We start from the raw sequence: 19,736 nt of genomic DNA on the forward strand, positions 1-19,736 counted from the left end.
TTCAAGTAAATTGTGAACTGCGGCAAAACACTCTGTGACTAACATTTCATTAGCATGGAGGCAGAGGTGGGTTAGGCCCAGACTATAAAACCAAGTCTTTGAAAGCACCACTTACTTAACAAGTCAAGTTTCATTTGAGGAGAGCTCCAGCCCAATCCACACAGACTCATGTTTCAATCTATTTGGAAAATGTATCAGGATCCCCTGACACAACGGGAGATGAACAGATCAATCTGCCGTTACAGCTAGTTTGAGAATATATTGTTTGATTTGGGAGTTGCTAAAATTATTGTGCATAAATGAATAAAGGCATAAAGTCAGGAAGATATAAAATCATATTAGTATAAAGATAATAATTAAGCAAAGGAAACTGACAGGATTGATATTTTGATATAATTACTCTAGCAATTTTTGTAGTCACTGTAATTTTGCATGAATAATACATTGGAGTATTTAAGATAATTTGATGTATTAGATTTGTTACTTTATTGAAATATTTTAAGATTTGGCTTTGTATTCAGTTCCTAAATATTTAAGCAGTTTTGATTTTTTGCGGTTGATCTTTAAATGTATTAATTATATGAGCAATGTTAACATTACTCACTAGATGCATTTAACTTAACAAAGGATTCATTAAGCTAGGCCTCCCTGGTGGCACAGGGGTTAAAGACACAGTGCTATCAAACTAGCCCCAGCCACTGCAGCACAAGTTGTATCCCCAGTCACCCAGGGACTAACCCATATGGCACAGCAGACCTCTCCTGTCTTGCCTGCTGCTCCCCTCAGCAGTGTATTTCAGTAGATCTGCCTGTTCTGCAGCCCAGTCTGGTGAATCCTTTCACCACCCCAGCACCTCTGGCCTACACCCCAGTTCTTGTATGCATAAATAAATAAATCTTTAAAAACAAAAATCAAAGTATGCACAGAAGAGCTGGATCTTCTGAGGCAATAGAATCTTTTAGATTTCCAAGATTCTACCCTGACCTCACTGACCTTGATAAAACTAAGTATTGAGATGTTATAGATCCTAGGGTTGTTTCTGGACCACCTAGTCCCTCTAGTTGGTGTGGTAGCTGGGGTGAGAAAAAATGAATTGTTATTGCTAAATAAATAAAATTTACCTCCCAAACTTAAAATGATTTCACTTACTTGTCATTTCAAGGTAACTATTGTTTAAATTCTTATCCAACAAAAAGTGATAATCATTTATTTCCCCAAAAAAATGTTGATTAGTATATTATGAAATGTCTGGAGCCAGTGACATGTACAAGATAAACTAAATTTTAAAGGCTGCAAATCTCAATTTCTTGTGCTATATTACAAATGCTTCTTACAGACTGGCAGACCCTGACTTTTGCATGATAAACTAGGACAATTTCCTATAATCCTATGTCCATTTGATGCATATTTAATTAGTTAAATTCTAAAATTCAGTAAATCCTTGCAAGTTATCTAGTACTTGCATATTTGCTCTTTCTTCACTGCCTCCATGGGCTATGGCCCATAGGACATGAAAGGTACAAGGCTTATCAGTCTTTCTCTAGTTGAATCAATCTTATTTGCACTAGACACAGAGTGGGGAGCAGAACAAGCAGACTGAAACACACTGCTGAGGGGAGCAGCGAGTGAGTCAGGAGAGGACTGCTGCGCCATGTGTGTCCCTTGCTGGCAAGCCAAGGGATCGAACTCGTGCTGCAGAGGCTGCGGACAGCTTCATTGGTTGCGTCTTAACCCCAGTCTCTTGTTTTTGTTAGCGCTTATCTTTTCACTTGTCACCCTTGATCCTCAAATCTTACACTTTAGCACTTGAAATTCATCCTCCCTTGTAAAATTCTCCATCTTTACCTCAACTCTTTCTCTTGTGTTATTTTTTAAAAAGTAGCACACAGTTTTTTAAAGGAATTATTTTTAGCACAAGTTGAGATCCCTTTCATCTTTGTCACATCAGTTCACATTATGCCTGACTCTCCTAGGTCAATGTGCTGATGACAGTGTCTCTACTCCAGCCTCACTTTCTGGGTTCTGATTGCCATTCCAGAGCTGAGACTCCACAGGTCACTGCCCGCTGCTGTGTCCCTGATGGGTTCTACAGATAGCAGTGATAGAGTGCAAATGAAACTTGGACCTTCAGGCACTGTTATCCATTCCTGCTGGTCACTAGTAACACATCTCTCCCTGGTGAGGCAGTTTGTTCCGTCTCCATTTTTCTCCAAGCTCCCAAAGCAGATGCACACATCACCTCAGAGATAACAATTGCAGGTATTAGTGACCTCCAATTCTGAGTTCTTGGGATCAACCAGGTAAAACCTATTCTCAGAATTCTGCAGTGCTCTTAAGCTGGGTTAGAAATGTGTCTCACAGGTCCTCCCCTGGTGGCGCAGCAGTTGAGCACTGGGCTGCAAAACTGCCTGCACCCTCTGCAGCACCGGTATGATCCCCTGCTGCCAGCGAGGGTCCCACATGGTGCACAGACCTCTCCTGCCACACCTGCTGCTCCCCTCAGCAGTGTACTTCGTCAGCCTGCCTGTTCCATTCCCTGCTCTGGCTCTGGTGAATTCTCTAACCGTCCCACGCTTCTGACTGTACCCAGTGCTTGTATAAATAAATAAGGGTCTTTAAAAAAAAAAAAAAGAAATGTGTCTCACAAATTATTAGGTCCCAGTAAACTAACATTTGTTTTAATTTAGTTTCAAATTCACTTAAATTTAAATTAATTTTAATTTTATTTCAAAATGTATTTATAGGGCCTCCCTGGTGGCGCAGGCAGTTGAGCACCGCACTGTGAAGCTGTCCGCAGCTTCTGCAGCACCAGCTCAATCCCAACCTGCCAGTGAGAATCCCACATGGCGCAGCAGACCTCTCCTGTCTAACCTGCTGCTCCCCTCAGCAGGTGCTCTGTTCCTGCTCTGTCTCTGGTGAATCCTCTCATCCTCCAGCGCATCTGGCCTGTACCCCAGCTCTTGTATAAATAAAAAAAATCTTTAAGAAATAAAATATAAGGGCCTCCCCTGGTGGCACAGAGGTTGAGCGCTGGACTGCGAAGCTGCCCACATCCTCTGCAGCGCCAGTTCGATCCCTGGCTGCTGGCGAGGGTCCCACATGGCACACAGACCTCTCCTGCCGCCCACTGCTCCCCTCAGCAGTGTATTTCGTCAGTCTGCCTGTTCTGTTCCCCGCTCCACCTCTGGTGATTTCTCTCAGCCTCCCGCACCTCTGACTGTACCCAGTGCTTGTATAAATAAATAAATAAACAATAAATAAATAAATAAATATTTAAAAAATAAATAAAATATGATAAAATGTATTTATATATATTTTTACATCATTGTTCATTTTGTACAATATTTGCTTTCTCCTCTCAAGTGTAGTCCACACAAAATTCCCACCACCCAGTCACCCGTGCACCAGCACCATAGCCCCTTCTGTTTCAATAAACTAACTTTTAACTATTGTTTCACAAGTCTTAAGTTAGTAGTCACTTCCTGTGATTATCACCTCCATGGTATCTCTATGAAGAGACATTTTGGGAAAAGAAAAGAAAAAAGTGAAAACTGATTCAAAAATTTAAAAAAGAATATAGGTTAAGATTTTACAACCTGTACAAAGTGAGAGCTGTCCACGAGTGACCCGCACTCAGCGTACATCCAGGTTTCAGAGGCATAACACACCTGTACCTGCTGAACAATGACCCGGGGCTCTCTTGTTGGCACACATGGCTATTACTATTTTCTTTCCACAGGTAAGAAAACAGAGACTTCGAGATCCTTCAGATTCCCATTGTCAATTTTCCCTTTTTGCACATTCAGTTTCCTGTACTTCTTAATCCAGTTGCTTATATTAATTTGACCTTGTTTAAAACAAAGCAAAACTAGTGTCTTCTATACCGTGCCTGGACCCTAATTGTAACTGACATATAGTAACTGTAATACAGATGGAGTGAATATATGTGTTGGCTCAATCTTGTCAACATCAAGGGATTTCATTATTTGTGAAGTCAAATTTAACTTGGTTCTGGAGACTTGAACCATTCAAAACCTGAGGTAGAATGAAACTTACCAAACATCACTTCCATATGTTTCTGTGCATCTAAGGAAGATGTTTTGAAAACTGTGGATTCAACATTACAGTTTCAGCAAGGCCTGAAATAACATCTGCCCCAGGCACTTTCAATATTATAAGTAACTAGGATATAGGGAAGTTCATTCTAACGAGCCAAGCAACACATTTACACATGCCCATCTGAAATCCTTGTGGGATCCAGCAATTCAATTGTGGGAGAAAGGATTTACAATTACATCATGATTCTCTTTATCCTAAGATTAATTTGTGCATGTTCTCATACCTGGACATGTTCCATTTGTGCATGTTCTCACCAATAATCTATATTTTTATATACATGAGCAGGCTACATAATTCACAAGTGTTATCCCTCTTTATATTGATAAAATGTTCTTGCGAGTTAATTATTGTCACAACTGTAGATAAGAAAAACTGCATTTCAGTTAGATTCAATAAAATGACCCCAAAATGCACAGTATCAGGACTAGAAGTCCAACTAAGGTCTGTCTTATTTCCAGCATTTTACATTGCATCATACTGATGAGCCACAAACTTGAGAGTAGGAATAATAAAAAATTGCCCTGTGGATCTAAAGAAGTGATGAGGAATTTGGTAAACTATTTGAGGAATAAAAGGGCACAAATTCATGAGGGTTCAGAAAATGAGCTATGAAAAGGAGCGCTGTAACTTCCAAAGATTCTGAAATCACCAAACACACTGGGTGCTATAAGAATTACCCGCTGGGTACTATAAGTATTATCTTTGGCCTCAGATCAATCTGAATTCAAATTACATCGTTTCATTGTATGTCTTACCTTAAGTAAATCACTTCTGTATGGCTATTTTTTACTACCACCATCTCACACAAGTGTTTAAGTAGTACATGGAGATACAAACATAGGCGATACTCAATAAATATTTAAAATCTTATTATTTTCCAGTACATTTATGTGTACCGTTTTCTTCATTTATTCCTGCTGTGACCAATAGCAAAATACCTATTTTTAATATTAAAAATATTTACCTAAAACAAGACTGAGTATATTTTGTAACACTGTTTGAACAGTGTTATATGAGTGAAAAAAAAAAATGCTCGGAAGGATAAAAACACTCTGATAAAAAATATGGGTAAAAATAAGAAGTTGCTCAAAATTGTTTCTAGATTTAGGAAGAGTATCTAGACCTCTGCAAAGGAAAAGCTGTTCTTAGGATTCCTTGAGCTGAAAGACTGATTTCAGAGTCTGAAAACACAAGAATTAATGACCAACAATCCTTTCTTTGTATACACTGTGATTTTTTTCTCTGGGTACACTGTGATTTTTTTTTCATAAGTGTAAAAACAGTTTCAGGCTGGTCTGGGTTTGTATAGTGATGTAATACACATTTATAGAAGCATGAACTAATACCCCTAAAACATACAAAGTGCATTAAATCAATGTTACCTCAATAAACATATATTTTAAAAGTTAAAATTTGAACCCAATATAAAAAAAAATGAACCCAATTTGTATAATTCCAAATTATGTGGTACAATTTAACAGATAAATTCCCTGTATTTCTAACTCCTGTATATAGATTTGTAAATTTCCATATTGAAATAAAGGGAAACTATCTGTTCTTTATTATAGAAATTAAGAACCCACAAGGAGATGTACATCATCACTATTCCTCTTCTATTGATACATAATCTGTCCTAGAGATTTACCAGCTAGAAATCAATTGGTCAGAACATGACGGCACTAAAGGGCTGGTACTCTCCAAATGCAAACTCCATCTACTAGGCATTTTCGATGTTCTTTATCAAGCAATCTTATTTTCCAGAACATAATTGCTCTGTTCAATCAAAGTGTCTCCAACTGCTGGGATTGGAGACCTCAGGATTTAGTTTCTATCAAAGCAATTTCACCAAGTGGAGAAACTTTCCTGATTTAAATGATTATCAACAAAAATGATGATTTTACACTTTTCAGAAAAAACAATAGTCCCAAAAGCTTTTGTGTATTTCCAGGGACCTTAACAGAAGCTAACAGATTTATGGTCTCATTATTGCTTGAAGCAATAACTCTTCCAATAGGTAATTTTTATGCTGTGGGACCATGAAACATATGGGAATATTGTTCTTGAATAAAGGAACTGGCTGTCAGGGTTTTCAAGTGCAGCAGTTACTAAAACAATAGATTTTCACAGAGAAATGAGTTTATTTTCTTTTTAACTTCTCACCTGTATTCCACCATTAACCCTATCAAAATCCCTTGTCTCCTTAGTAGTAGGAAATGTCTTTTAGTGAATTGGGAAACAGTATGAATCTGCAATACTATGTTAATTAATATGCTATTGTAATATTAGACAATAGTTTGATCTTCATAATATATTAGATATTATTCTGGATTCCTCCTTGATTTATTCCGGCTGTTCTTATTGTGAAAATCTCTCAGTTTTTGTTTGTCTTTATTTGTTGGTTGTTTATATGATAGTACAATTTTGGAAGTACAACACCACACTTTCATATACACATATACTTTCATATTTACACATGCTTCATACACCCTCCACCAAAATCCCAGTACTGCTGTCATATCCCCTGCCTTCTCTGACTTTCTACTCCCTCTCCCACACTCCCTCTGTTAATTGAGTATATTTTTCATAAAATCTAAGAATTATTTTTGCTGTGTTTTGCCTATTTTATTTCCATTGATTATTTGTAGTTCACAAATGAGTGAAACCACCTAGTATTATTATACTTTCCGACTTATTTCACTTAACATAATGACCTCAAGATCCCTCCATTTTCTCCCAAAAGTCACAATTTCATTTTTTTAAGTAACTGAATAGTATTCTATTGAGTATATTTTCAAAAATGTATCCAGTCATCTGTTGCTGGGCTTTTTGGTTATTTCCGTGATTTGGCTGTTACAAAAAATACTGATAAAACACAGGAGTATAATTAAATTTTATATATGCAAAGTTTTTGTTAATAACATTTTTCTAGTTGGGAATCTTAGTATCTATGTTATTTTATACTTTTAAGAGGAAAGTGTAATCTAAAAATTTAGAAATAAGGCAATCAACATTTTCTTGATTACACTGAAGTATATTGTAGTATTGTGTGCGTGGTGTGTGCACGAGTGTGTTTGTGCATTCATGCACATATCAAAAACAGAATCAGATTTTGGGGGAGGGGTTTGAACTTTATCATCAAGTTTCAAATTCTGAAATGTAAGACAAACTACTGAAAACCAACCATACCATCTTAACAAAAAAGGTTGATGATCAAATTGAACTTGCAAGGAAAAAATGAAAGCTAGAGGGCATTTCTGGTGGCGCAAGGGGTTAGGACACAACCTACAAAGCTATCCGCAGCCACTATAGCACAAGTTTGATCCCCAGCCAGGGAGTTACCCACATGGTGGAACAGACCTCTTCTGTCTTTCCCGCTGCTCCCCTCAGTAGTGTATTTCAGTCAATCTGCCTGTTCTGTTCCCCAGTCTGTCTCTGGTGAATCCTCTCACACCTTACACCTCTGGCCTGTACCCCAGTTCTTGTATGCATAAATAAATAAATCTTTAAGGAAAAATGAATGCTAGAAATTAGAAAAGATGGAAATTTGAAAAAAATAAAGAATTACTTTGCAATAAAAAGGAAACTGAAATCTTATTCTCAACACATGCACACACTAGCCATCACATTAATCTGTAATATACATACTATGTAGCCAGGCATTGCACTAGAGCTGGCTACACAGTATGTATATTACAGATTAGTGTGATGGCTAGTGTGTGTATGTGTGCATGTGTTGAGAATAAGATTTCATTTTCCTTTTTATTGCAAAGTAATTCTTTTCTATATATATAATTAAATACATATATATATATAGAGAGAGAGAAAGAGAGAGAGAGAGATAAAACAGATAAGCCACTGTTTTACAAGATACTGCAGACTCATAATGGGAAACTAGCAGGTAAAATAAAAATGAAATTAAGTGTTGACTTTCCATGACAAAAATTTGCATGAAAGCAATAGTGGCACAAACCAGGAGTGATTTACTTTGCCTACTTTGTCAGTATATAAATAGCCAGTTAGGGGAACCATTGTTTCCTCTTTGAAATAATGATAATTACATTATTTTCTATTTCATTAAACTTTGTTCCCTTTTATTGATGAATACCTAAAATGCTCCATCTTAATTTCTGTTAGTTGTATTGAAGTATAATTCAATACAATAAAATTCACCTGTTAAGTATAATTCAACTAGTTTTGATGAATGTGTACAATAATGTACCCATTAACATGAAAAAGATGTAGAACATTTCCATAAATTCCAGAAGTCCCCTCAGACATTTTTTAAAGTTTGAGATACAATAGACATATGGCATTTTATTATTTTCCATGTACAATGTAAGAATACAATAGGACAATTATCCTTCAATATTGAATATAATAAGGTATATTGAAGCAGTCTAAGTCAGATTTTATCAGCTCTTTGCCAGGTACAGAATGTTGCATTCTCTTACAAATGGATCAATTCAAACAGCAGAATTCCCAAACCTGTGATACCAGTAACTTTCTAGAAGCAAAATTTAAATTACAGTGCTAATAGAATTAGGAGGAAGCTAATTGGTAAAAATCAATTCTAAAACACGCACACATTTTGTTTTACTTCACTGTAATCTAATTATTTTAATAGAAGCTAAACCAATTACACATAATTACTTACATACTTGAGGTTAAAAATATTGATGCAAAAACTCTGCAACTATGCAAACACAATATTGTAATGTTTTAGTTACATCCACACATCCATTTAAATTTAATACTCCTATTTTATCCATAAAGCAGTTACCTTTTTATTTGAGCCCAAATCATGTGGTTCCTTTTATTGAAAAAAAAAATAAAACAATGTCTATGAAAAAAAAATAAGGTTGTGATTATCAGTTAACCAAATTTATTAAAATTTATTCAAATTAAATTTATTCAATTCAATGGGGAAGAAGTCAAACTGCTTGTTTGACAATATGGAGTAAAACAAAGCTCTGTTGATCTTTTTATTTAAGATAAAAGAGTTTTATTTTGGGGAAAACATGTAAAGATTCTAATTTTCATATTTAATGACAATCTTAGTATATAAGAAGAGCATTGACTAGATAAGCTCTGGACTCAAAACCAACCTAACAAATACATCAGTTTTTCCAAAAATACGAGTATTTATCTGATGAACCTAACATTCTACAACTTAGTAAATGGTAGGCATTTCTAAATTCATAGACTTATAAATGGCTCCTCTGTATATTGTGAAGCACCTTAAATTTTATTTGTTGTAATAATTGGTAACTCTCATGTATAAGTCTCTAGAATAAGGTATAGTACTTCCAAATGGTCAGACATTCCAGAGACTTTTCTACAAATCTTCCAGGGAGTTAGCATCTTTTTGATCCACCTGTTCGGAGATATTGGCAGAAGACAACAACAATTCCTTAAATAATGTTCCTTTTATTCAACATAGTTTCTATAATGTTGAGAACAAAACATCTATTCCCAGGCAGGAAACTAACTATTTGGATTTTGCACATTCCCCTGAGACAACATGGGTTTTCTAATTATCTGGGGGATACTTGATTTCCTCCCATATTGCACTGATGCACATTAAATTTATTGCACATTTAAATGGTCACAGCCTGTGTGTCTGCAGATTTGTTTGCATGTGTGTTTGGGTGCACTGTGAGATTCAAGGTGACCTGTGCAAATTTAGTTCTCATCATGTGCCCTGAGCTTCCAGGACAGATTCCAGCCACCTATGAACAATAAACAGGTTATAAAATGAATGGAGGTATGAAAATTATTGTTTATTTTAGAAGTGTCTGGAATCTATATTTAGGTTTGGTGATATTTTTGTGACTAGAAATATGCCATAGGAATTAAATTCTTTTTTTTTTAAGATGTATTTTTCATTTATACAAGAGCCGGGGTACAGGCCAGATGCACGGGAGGGTGAGAGGATTCACCAGAGACAGAGTAGGGAACAGAACAGGCAGACTGAAGGAAGAAAATTCTTGTTATACAAAGCTTTGATTAAAATTGCAGTTTCCGGGCCTCCCTGGTGGCACACAAGGGGTTAAAAGGCAACCTATGAAGCTATCTGCAGCCACTGCAAGCACGAGTTCGCAGCAGACCTCTCCTGACTTGCTTACTGCTCCCCTTAGCAGTGTATTTCAGTTAGTCTTCCTGTTCTGTTCCCCATTCTGTCTCGGATGAATCCTCTCACCCCCCACACCTTTTGCCCATACCCAAGTTCTTATATGCATAAATAAATCTTTTAAAAAATGCAGTTTCCAAGAACCTGTTAATTTGTTAAATGAGGATGTACTGCACAGAACATTCTAGGGTGTACACTTTGTCCTCTATCTTTGTGCTCTTTCCTGGCCAGGATTTCAAAGTATCCTTTCTTCCATGACCCCAAGTTAAGGAGACTCAACTTCAATAGCAAGGGAAACAAAAGCAAAAATTAAGAAATGGGACTACATCAAATTAAAAGGTTTTGCACAGAAAAAGTATCAGCAAAATGAGAAGGTGTCCTACTAAATGGGAGAAGACATTTGCAAATCCTATATCTGACAAGGGGTTAATGTCCACAATATATAAATACATACAACTGAATAACAACAAAAGCAAATTACAATTTAAAAATAGAATATTTTAAAAACTACTTCGCCAAAAAATAATAATAATGACAATACAGAAGGCCAAACTCTGAACAAAAAAAAAATATATCCAAAACCTCATTTTTTTTAAAGATTTATTTATTTATGCATACAAGAGCTGGGGTACAGGCCAGAGATGCGCAAGAGAGTGAGAGGATTCACCAGAGACAGAGTGGGGAACAGAACAGGCAGACTGACAGAAATCCACTGCTGAGGAGAGCAGCGGGCGAGACAGGAGAGGTCTGCTGTTTATATGCAGGTAGCTCCCTCGCCTGCCGGGGTTCAAACTCGTGCTGCAGAAGCTGCAGATTGTTTCATAGTGTGGTGCTGTGCTTAACCCCTTGTGCCACCAGGGAAGCCCCAAAACCTCATTTTTGTACAAGAGCATATTTTAGTACTGGATGCTATATTGTTTGAACTGTAATGCTACATTCCCTCTGCCCCTTAATTTCTATCAAGCACTAGATTAGAGGACAGGTTCCATATGATATAATAATTCTAGGTTTATCACAATATAGTTTCAGCCTAGACAATCTAAATTATGAGAACAAAAAAAAAACTGTGAAATAAGATGTATATATTAGAATTATGAAAAATAAGTATAAACAATAAAAGATACTTTTGTCTTATCAAAAAATCTCTAGATCTTCCAAGTGTGAAATTTTCATCTCAGAAATACATGAAGCTATCATAAAATATCCCAGAATATATCGAGGTCTTTTCTACCTCAACTGCTCAGGACTTTCTGTTTCTTACATCCAGCATACCCACTTAATTTGCATCCCAAACCATGATATTTTGGAAAATAAGTATTAATACTTCATATTTTATTCATAAGCTTTTTTACTATTTTGTTCTAAAACTAAGAATAAAATTATTTAAACTAAATCAAAATACATATGTTAAAACGCTTTTTAATGTTTGCCTAAACAATGACAATAGTATAGAAAAATTATTTTGGTATGTATTCATATACTTCAAAGAATTTCTTATCTGTAACTTTTTAATATTATGTAGTAGATACTTTTTCTGGAGTAAACAAGATGCATTTTCATAAAAATACATTATTGAAATTTTGTTTTAAAATTGTAATTATTTTAACATTCATTTTATTGTTATAATCTTTCAACTTATTGATATTCAGGTATATACTTAAATATATTAACATAATATTTAGTTATATAATATTTATATATTTCTAAATATTCTACATATACAGAATTTTAACTGAGAAATATTCTTTCTTTGAGTGCTGAGTTACATAGTTAAATCAAAGAAAATTCTGTTGAATAGATACTCCAATTTAAAACTTTTGCAAGTTGAAATGAATAAATATATTAGTGTAAACATATTTGCATTTTTTAATGTTATGAAGGTAATATTAGTTTAAAAACTGAATAGATATCAGGTGTACAGTTCCTCAGCTAAGCAACTATATATATATATATATATATATACACGCATATATATATATATAAATGTATATATATACCACACCACACCCACCACCAAATGCCCAGTGCCCACCCATCACCAACTAATCGACCCTTTGACTATTACCTCCCTCTCCCCATTCTGGTTTCAAAGCTTAAGGGTTTTTTTCTCCTTTGTATTCTGCAGATGAATGAATGAAATCATCTGAAAGACAAGGTATGTGTCTTTCTCATTTTTTAAAAGAAACAACTATTTTTTAAATTAATTTTTGTATTTTTTTTTTTTTTTGGTATTTCATTTCTTTCCACTCTGATTTTTATCAATTCTTTCTGTCGACATTGAACTTTTTTCCCCTTCTTTTTCTGGTTCCTCCAGATCTAAGTGTAGATTATTTGAGATTTTTCTTTTTACTATTTTTTGGAAAACATGTGGATTGTTATACATCTCTTAGTATTGCTTTTGCTGCATTGCAAAGATTCTGATATGTAGTATTTTCATTCTTATTCACCTTCAGATACATTTATATTTCTCCAGTGACATAACCAGGGACATAATAGTTCTTCAATAGCATATTGTTTGATCATTTTGTATTTTTGACCTTCCCATTTATCTTCCTGAAGTTGATTTCTAACTTTATACCATTGTGATGGAAAAAGATATTTGGTGCGATTTTGATCTTAAATTTATTGAAATTTATTTTGTGTCCCAGTATGTTCTATATCCTTGGTAATGTCCAATGTGCACTTGAGAAAAATGTATATTCAGCTGTTTTTGGATGAAGCTCATGGGCTTTAATGTATCATTTAAGACTAATGTATCCTTATTGATTTTCTGTCTGGAGAATCAATCCATTAATATAAGTGGATCTTTAAGTCCCTTTCTATTATTGTATTTCTGTGAATTTCTCCCTTTAGATCCATTAATATATTTTATATATTTTGCTGATCTTATTTTAGATGCATATATATATATATTATGAAAATTATATCTTCTTGAGAATTTCTCCTTTGATATATAATGTTGCATTGTTTCTTAATTTCATTCTTTGTTTTATTTTATTTTATTTTTTTAAGATTTATTTATTTATTTATACAAGCTCTGAGTACAGTCAGAGGTGCCAGAGGGTGAGAGAATTCACCAGAGCCAGAGCGGGGAACAGAGCAGGCAGACTGATGAAGTACACTGCTGAGGGGCGCAGCAGGCAGCAGGAGAGGTCTGTTGTGCCATGTGGGACCCTCGCCCAGGGGCGGGGGATCGAACCAGCGCTGCAGAGGCTGCAGGCAGCTTTGCAACCCAGCGCTCAACCGCTACGCCACCGGGGAGGCCCTCATTCTTTGTTTTAAAGTCTACTTTTTTCTGAAATGAGCATAGTCACACTAGTTTTCTTTTCAACTCCATTTGCATGGCATATTTATTTCCATGCCTCTACTTTATGTTTTGATATTTCATTTTACATTTTATGTTATTTAATTTCCTTGACTAATTGCTATAACTTTAATTTCACTACTGTCATATTTTAATCTTCATTCTTCTTTAGAGGTGGCTGGTCTACTAGTATTAAAAGTATATGTTTAAAGTGAGATTTTTTCTTTTTCATGTTATAAAGATAAAATCATATGATAATATCAATAGATACAGAGAAGAAAATGCATTTAAGAAGATTTAGAACCCATTTATGATAAAAACTCTAAACAGAAGGGAACTACCTCAACATAATAAAGGTCACATATTATAAACTTACATTTAATATAATATTGAATGTCAAAAAACTGAAACATTTCCCCTTATGATCAAAAACAAGACAAGGATGACCTTTGTCACCACTTCTGTTTAACTTACTATTAGAGGTTTAAGCTAGAATTGTCAGACAAAAACATGAAATAAAAGACATCAAAGTTGGAAAATGAGTGAAAATATTACTATACACAGACTATTATATGTAGAAAACCCTAAAATCTCTACCAAATCTGTTAGAAACAACACATGAATATAGCAAAGTGGCAGATTGCAAAATTAACATATCAAAGTTGATAAAATTTTTATATACAATAAACAAGAAGAAAAAAGTAATCAAGAAAATAGTTCAATTTATTGTTGCCTCAAAAATAATCAAATGCCTAGGAGCTAGCCTAAATACTTTGGTAAAAAACCTGTAAAATTAAGACTACAAATTATATGATGTTATAAATAGATTTAGATAATAATTAAGAAATGGAAGGTCAGGGCCTCTCTGGTGGTGCAGGCGGTTGAGTGCCGCACTGTGAAGCTGTCCGTAGCCTCTGCAGCACCAGTTGGATCCCCGCCACCAGTGAGAATCCCACAGGGCACAGCAGACCTCTCCTATCTTGCCCGCTCCTTCCCTCAGCAGTGTATTTCATCGGTCTACCTGTTCTGTTCCCCGCTCTGTCTCTAGTGAATCCTCTCACCCCCCACTGCTCTGGCCTATGCTCCAGTTCTTAGATGTGTGAATAAACAAATCTTAAAAAAAAAAAAAAAAAACTTGCAAAGAAATAGATGTTAATTAGCTAAATAGGAGGATCTTTTTTTTTTTTTAAAAAAAGGGGAGACTTGATGTTTAACTCAGTAACCATAGAGTTCACTTTCTGCTAAAAAGGGATATTAGCTATGACTAGGAAAGAGAGAGAGGAAAGAAAACATACCAAAAAAAGTCCAGTAGTGAGAACCCTCTGGACCTTGTCCCATATACTTCTTCATCTGGCTGTTCAGTTGTATCTTTTATATTACCCCTTATAAGAAAATCGCAATTTAAAAAAGATGTATATATACATAATGAATACTACTCCATCCACTTGGCATGGATGGAACTGGAGTGAATTATATTAGACAAAGTCACTCAGAAGAAGAAAGACAAATGCCAGAGGATTTAAATCCTATGTGCAATATAAAGAAACAAAACAAAACAAAGGAAAAGACAAATCTAAACCAAAAATAAATAAATAAATACTTAAAAATCTGACTGTATAATTGAGGCTACCAAAGCAGAGAGTTGGGTGGGTCACGGGGAATAAAGAGGGAAAATGGTCCAGTGGACCATGGTGGAGGATTCTGGGTCCTTTGGTGGTGTGTGTGCTGTGGTAACATGCATCCGAAGAGGTGTGAAAATATATCCCTAAATCATGCACAATATTTTAAACCAACATTCTCAAACCAACATTCTCAATAAAAATAACAGAATTTTTTTAAAATACAAACAAAAGAACTCTGATAGTAAAGACTTCAATTGCTAATAAAGGAGCAGCAAAGGGATATTAAGCACATCCCTAAATTGAAGTATTTTTTTTCCTAAATAAGGTCTTTTAATTAAAATTTTGAATTTTCTGTTTATGTTAATATATTTGTTTTAACATCTCTAGTTTATACTTGATAGCATAAATTCAATATAGCAGCTTGATTAGATAAATTTATGACCTGTGCATCAATAATAAATATATATACGCTTCTTAGATTTCTTAATATTTTAATGACTTAAAAAATCCATGACACTTGTATTTTAATGTAGTAATTCAATGATACCTACACAAATGAGTTTCTATAAAATATCACCACAGAAAAATATGATTTGATCATGTTTAACTTGTTCACTGAATTTACAGAAAAAAAATAAAAATTATAGCTGAAGTTTCTCTTTAACAGAATGAACTTCCAAAACTCTGCTACTTCTATAATTGGATGGAAATTTTAACATAACTGAGAGCAAATGAACTGATTTTCTAACTGGGACCTCTGTGATAACTGATGTAAGCTGACATCCTTGTCAACTATGCATGAAATTCTGCCACTCCAACCGATGCTTTATCGGCTGTTACTGTATTTCACACACATCCACAACAATGTTGGAAATAGCAGTGCAGAAAGTTAATCTACAAAAACAATCATCTGGGGGCCTCCCTGGTGGCACAAGGGGTTGAGTCTCAGCACTATGAAGCTATTGGCAACCACTGCAGCACAAGTTCGATTCCCAGCCAGTTCGATCCCCACATGGCCCAGCAGATCTCTCCTGTCTTGCCAGCTGCTCCCCTCAGCCACGTATTTCGGTAGATCTGCGTGTTCTGCAGATCTGTCTCTGGTGAATCTTCTCACCCCCCACATCTCTGGCATAAACGTCAGTTCTTGTATGCATAGATAAAAATAAAATAAATCTTTAAAAACAAAACAATCGTCTGAAATCATGAAAACCGTGTTTTACACAGTGATGTTGCTGAGTCAGGGCCCCAAACCCCTGCGGGTTCTTTCTGGATGCCGGCAAGACCTGAGGAGTCAGGGAGCCCTGGGCAGGGGACAAACACACAGGCAGCAGCAGCAGCAGAGTCCCATCTGGGAGGCCCTGCAGGACACCCCTGCTGAGGGGCTCCAGCTGTGGCAGTCCCAGAAGGGCCCTGGTGGTGGCAGCCCCTGGGCTCCTTGAGGTCCCTCTTGGGTTCCCTACCCATCCCCTTTGGGCCCCTACACCCCAACAGCAACAATAGCAGAAATTACAGCAGCAGGGGCCCCTTCCCCAGGAACCCTATCAGTATTTATATGATGTATAGACAAAGCGGCACAGAGCCAGGTGTATATTTATAGTTATGTAAGGGGTATGTCAACTGCACATGCCATGCAGACATCATGGTACAGAATGCTTATAATAATACTCTTGCTAGTCAAGGTTATAGACTATCATTTGAGCTACCACTGCTGGAAGGCCATGGCAAAAAGCACTTAGCCTTTGTTTTTCACTAGTCCCTCAAATGTATAAAGGCATCTGCTGGTCTGTATAATAATGGTGACGTCAAGCTTAATCTTTTAAAATAAAACAGCTTAGTTAAATGCCAGCAGATATGTTCTTGCTTCTATATGGTACACACTGCTACAACTCCATGCCATGTATACAGGCCCTCCACCCTCCCAAATTTTTTTCAAGTTGTACTTCATTAACTGCCTTCTTGAGGAATGAAGGGCTTGGCACAATTTTATACAGTTTTCAAGCTTTTTAAGCTCATTACAGTTGAAATGATTTATTTTAGAATGCAATGGTTATCAAATAAAAAAGTAGCTATGAATATATGTCATTCAATGAATGATAAAACCACTGTAACAAGAATATCTAGATAAATTGATATTTTCTCTATAACATCGCTCTCAGCCTCAATTTTCTGCACAATTTAACACTTATTAACCTGAATTTTCCTACATATTTCTCTCTTAAGCTACCAAATGGCAGGTTTGCAGCCTTGTAACTTTCAAAATCCATGACACAGGTCACTATGTCCTTCAAAGGTAGCACCATCAAATGCCACTAACTGAGAACAGAAGTCAAGGGACTTCTTTTTCGTGTGCATCATTTTTATCAGTCACAGTTCTGCATACTGTCCTTTAATGCTACCCTGTATCTGCAAAGGGTCAAGAAAAGAAAGGTTATTTTTTGAGTAATCTGTTAAATCTAATCATGTGTTACTGTCCTTATACTGTATCTGAAATCATGGCAGTGCTTTGATCTGTCAAGAGAAAGATCCCAAAATACATTGTGGGTTATTTTAATGCAGTTGTGGTGACAATACTTTAAAACAAGTTTAGGATCTGAGAAAAATTTCAAGCGAGACAAGATATCTGATAACAGCTATGAGATGGAGCTGCCCATTTAATTAAGGTATTAACACCCTATCTAAATAATACTATTTCTAGTTTATATTTCTAATAATTTTGTGTATGTTAAACCACATTAACGAGAATTTTATTTTTTGTAAGAGACCTTAAAGATGGATTGGCACAGAGGAATAGTGTAAGCTACTGAGCCAGATCTTTTACATGCCGATTCCAGCTCCACCACCTACTATTCAGTAACCTTGGAAAATTTACTTAAACCACTTTGTTCCACTAACTACATTATGTTCTGGAATAAAAAACAGTGTTAACTTGAAGTTTTGTTGCAATGATTGACTAATATATACAAAGCAGTTATAATAGTACTTAACAAGTCATAAGTAATCAAAAACTGTTAGCTATTGTTATTATCACATACTATTTTAAAATGATCAGTTCATGCTGTTTTCTCCCATTAAATCGTAAGTATCTGGGGGCCTCTCTGGTCACCTAGGGGGTTAAGTCTCAGCATGATCACCCTTAAGGCCTGAGTTCAATACTCAGCCAGGATGCTGACCCACATGTCTCAGCAGACCTTTCCTGTCTCACCTGCTGCTTCCCTTAGCAGTGTATTTCAGTAGATCTGCTATTTCTGCTCCCCACTCTGTCTCTGGTGAAACCTCTCGCCTCCTCCCTCCCCCCATCCTCCACACCTCAGGCCTGTACCTCAGTTCTTCTACACAAAAATAAATAAATAAAATCTTTTAAAAAAGTAAGTAACTGAATTGCTCTGTGGTGAGTGTGGTGTGGTAACATACATTTGAAGAGGTGGGATCCTATGTTTCTGAATTGTATACAGTCTTATAAATCAATGTTACCTTAATAAAACATACATTAAAGATAGAAGGAAAATTGAATAAATAAATAAAATTTTAAAAGCAAGAAAGAACAGATTTTATCTTATTAACTTTTGTTGTGACATCTAGGTGGGGTAACAAATAGTGGACATTTAATAAATATGTATTAAAAATTTTGAATAAAAATGTATTACTTCTTTTATAGCACTTAGTGCATTGTGTTATAGTTTATTATTTGAACCTCCAAACATAGTGAACATCATAATGAAAGTGTGCATATTCAATTTATTTTGTACATGTTATTTTGTATACATTAAGTTCAGATAATATTTATTGAAATATGAAAGAGTTTAGGTTTCCATCTCCCAGGTGAATAATATCTGGAAAATCATTTGTTTTGAATGTCAGTGATTTTTTTTTTCATTTTCAGAATATTAGCTCTGGGAAAGATGATCTGAAACAGAGCGATAAGGAAGAAAGAAGGAACTGCGCTAGTTTACTTTAGTAGTGTCAGATAGCAGGTTCCTATATGTAGTTCACAGAATAGTGAATTTTCTGGGTGAATCCACGGCTTTTCTAGAATGATAAAAAGCTTTAGGTAGAGATACTGTTCGAAAAGACTTGTCCCTGACATTGCTTTATTCCCCCGGAGGAGAATGTGGTCTTGCTGATACCTAGATTGTTTGTGAACCACAATAATCTTAACATAAACCGAAGTTCATGCAATTGTCGGTTAAATTCATTAGTGAACTTTCAAACTTAAGAAGACCCTGCCTTGTTTGTAAAAAGTCATGGGTAGTTTACTGACTCAACCCTGCCTTTCTCTCTCCTTCTATCACCTTACAGACAAAGAGATGTTATGCTGATATATAGAATTGAATTGTGCTGTGTACATATCATATCTCTGAAAAATTTCAGTGTTCTTGATAAAATTCAGGAGGTTAAGAATGCAGAAAGTTTAAACAAATAGTATATATTTTTAAAGTTTTCTTTGCAAAAGTTTTCTTTAAAGTTTTCTTTACATTTTGGAAACCAAGGATAAAAGTGCATGTGTAGGGGCCTCCCTGGTGGCACAAGGGGATAAATCTCAGACTATGAAGCTGTCTGCAGC

The sequence above is a fragment of the Talpa europaea genome (genome assembly GCF_964194135.1).
Source record: "Talpa europaea genome assembly, chromosome: 1".
Taxonomy (NCBI): domain Eukaryota; kingdom Metazoa; phylum Chordata; class Mammalia; order Eulipotyphla; family Talpidae; genus Talpa; species Talpa europaea.